Genomic DNA, 3,215 nt, shown 5'->3' with positions numbered 1-3,215 from the left:
TTAGATCAGAGGATAACGGCACTGGATTTTTGAAATTGCGGAGAGGGCTAGCTAACATAGCTTATGGAGATCTAAGCAGTCTAGTACCAGCCTGCGTTTTCAAGCCAAGTTCAAATCACACTTGGAAGTACAAATGTTCAGAGGAAAGGGTGACCTAAACAGAGATCAGAAAGGTAGATCAGTAATAGATTGCTCATTGCTCATCAAGACACATTAGAACTTCGACTATATCCTGAAGAGCCATTAAGGGGTTAAAGTAAGTGAAATGAAAGACCAAAATTCATTTAAAATATATCATCTGGTTACATTTTGGAGAACAAACTGAAAAGAGGCAAGCCAGGTACAGGGAGACAAATTGAGACTGAACCACAAAATGCTTTGTTTTTTTAAGGATTTATTGAGTCTGATGTTGATGCTCTTTTCTGAAGTAAGAGATCTTACTTTGCATCATTGTATTTTGCTGAATCAGCCAGAGGATCTAGCCACCTTTTTTCATGGATGAAACCTGAAGGTTGTTGGAGGTGTTGGTTTTCTTTCGTTGGCTACCACGAACGCTGCTGACAGTTGGACACTCAGCAAAAGCCACTGTAAACAGAAGTGGAAAGGCATGAGGGCCACTGTCCAAACGGGGGTCCTAGGCCGCAGTTATGTTGTTAGCTATGCAGAGAAGCCTGATTCTGCCACTTTAGACTCTTGCTTGGGGAAGTAGGGCCTTGTCTGTTCTCTCTTACTAGACACATCCTGCCCCATATGAAACTATGAAACTCATGGGCTGAATGAAGCCACTTCCCTTGGGTCAAAAGAGGAAATTGTTGTTTAGTACTCTAGACAGTTCACGCTTTCCTCAGATGTCACAATCATACTGCTAATGCATTTGCTATATATCCTCCTCCAGTTTTCGTATGTTCAAGGATTAGGACTCCTCTCAGACCTGTTCTAGATGTGTTAATCAATTTGGGCTATACTACCATCAATTTCTACCAGCACTGTGTCCCCAGTTCCTTGTAATCTCTCACCCCACACCCAATTATGAGCTGCTGTCCATTCTCTAAAGACATAGCCCATGTCCTGTTTTATCTAAAGCTAGGTAAAATGTCAGTAATAGAACTCATGAACTCTTTGAGAACTGTGTAAAAAGTGGATGTTATCGAGCTGCTTAAATTAAAGGAAACTTTTATTTTATGTATTTGAGAGAGTGAAGGAGTGAGAGAGTGGGAAAGACAGACACAGAGAAATCTCCTGTCTGCTGGTTCACTCCTCAGATGGCTGCAACAGCTAGTGCTGGGCCAGGCTGAAACTAGGAGCCAGAACTTAAACTAGGTCTCCCATGTGGGTGGCAGGGATCAAACCATTTGAGCCATCACCTGTTGCCTCTCAGGGCATACGTTAGTAGGAAGCTGGATTGGGAGGAGAGCCAGAACTTCAAACCCACACACTGTGATATGGGCTGTGGGCGTCCCAAGTGGTGTCTTCACTGCTGGGTCAAACGCCTACCCTGGGGGCTGGCATTGTGTTGCAGCAGGTTAAGCTGCTGCCTGTGCCGCATATATCCCATAACGCACTGGCTCGTATCTGAGCTGCTCCACTTCCAATCCACCTGCCTACTAATATACCGTGGAAAGCGGTAGAAGATGGCCCAAGTGCTCGGACTCCTGTACCCCTGTGGGAGACCTAGATAGATTCTAGGCTCCTGCTTTCTGCCTGTGGAGAATGATCTCTCTCTGTACCTCGCCCACCCTCCCCACAACTCTGTATTTCAAATAAATAAATAAATCTTTTACAAAAAGCCTGCCCCTTGCTGCTTGGATTTTTATTTACTCTCTGATTCTAAACATAGTTTGAGACACTAAGAAGACAAAAGGTTTTCCTTACCTCGATTTTTGTTTTTCCTTCCCCTTCTGTCTTTTTTCAGTATCCCACGCCTTTTCTTATTTTCCCCTTTTCCTTTAGTTCGTGGAGAGCCATGGATACTGTTCTTTCGATGAAATGCCATGTTTTTGACTTATAGCTGTTATAAGTCAAATGGGATCTACCAGTTAACAGTGACTGAGCTTTACTGAAGTTGCGATGAGACACGGCCTTGACTTTATACTTGAGTGGCGGTGATGTCACAGAGGAGCCACACCTCAGATGTAAACTCATAGCCCACTGTGAGCTAGTGTATACCCATATAAGGCCATGGCAATGTCACCTTTGCTGTGTCCCCGATTAGCCCTATACAGTTAGTTCTGAGAATTCATAAAAATCCTTTACATTCCTAAGGAAAGACATTCTGTCGCCATAGTAACATCATAGTAACTCACACCTCTGAACAGGATGTAAAGCTTCCTGATCTTCCACTGATCACTCTCTGAAAGAGAGTGGCTAACTTTTCTTGTCTGTCACAAATGTAACCCTGGAAACCCCATTTCCCAAATCAGCTGTTTCCTTTGCTCAGAGAGACTAACTGAGCAGTGAAATTCTTCCTTCCTTAAGTCAGGCTTCTGATTTCAGAATGTTGGTAAGAGTCTTATACTTGGTTAGTTTTCCTTTAGCTCTTGAATATCTGCTTATGCCAGTATTACAGAGTTCAATCAGCTATGATATGTGAAGCTAAATTTGATACTTAAGCATAAATGGAGGTATGTTGATCCTATACACATGATGCTAAATCTTATAGTTATTGAGCATAAAGGAAGGTATGTTTTTAGATAGTCACAGGTTAAGAGAGGTATTTAATTTTTCACTCTTTCTGTTCCAGTAGTTTTTATTTTAGGCTAGAAAAGTTGTTTTTGAATTCATGGTCCTTGGGCTTAGTTCAGCCTTATAAATGTGCTCTTTACAATATTTAAGCCAGGGTGGGCATTTAGCATAGTGGTTAAAACACTGCTTAGGGGGCCAGCGCTGTGGCATAGCAGGTAAAGCTGCTGCCTGCAGTGCCGGCATCCCATATGGGCGCCGCTTCGAGTCCCGGCTGCTCCACTTCCCATCCAGCTCACTGCTATGGCCTGGGAAAGCAGAAGATGGCTCAAGTCCTTGGGCCCCTGCACCCATGTAGGAGACCCAGAGGAAGCTCCTGGATCCTGGCTTCAGATCGGCACAGCTCCAGCCATTGCGGCCAATTGGGGAGTGAACCAGCGGATGGAAGACCTCTCTCTCTCTCTCTCTCTCTCTGTCTCTCTGCCTCTCTCTCTGCCTCTCCTCTCTGTGTGTAACTCTGATTTTCAAATAAATAA

General features: G+C 43.9%; 1 long non-coding RNA gene across 1 annotated transcript; it reads right to left on the bottom strand.

Annotated features, from left to right (window-relative positions):
- Positions 1-376: 376 nt before the first annotated feature.
- Positions 377-2,424, bottom strand: LOC138847482 (uncharacterized). The gene is made up of 2 exons (XR_011385313.1): positions 1,873-2,424; positions 377-585 (listed from the first exon to the last, which is right to left on the bottom strand). It is a non-coding gene; the product is annotated as an uncharacterized lncRNA (long non-coding RNA).
- Positions 2,425-3,215: the final 791 nt, after the last annotated feature.

This window comes from Oryctolagus cuniculus, chromosome X, assembly GCF_964237555.1.
Source record: "Oryctolagus cuniculus chromosome X, mOryCun1.1, whole genome shotgun sequence".
In the NCBI taxonomy this organism is placed as follows: Eukaryota; Metazoa; Chordata; class Mammalia; order Lagomorpha; family Leporidae; genus Oryctolagus; species Oryctolagus cuniculus.
Note: the sequence above shows the minus strand (reverse complement) of the source record. Positions and strands in the feature narration are given on the sequence as shown.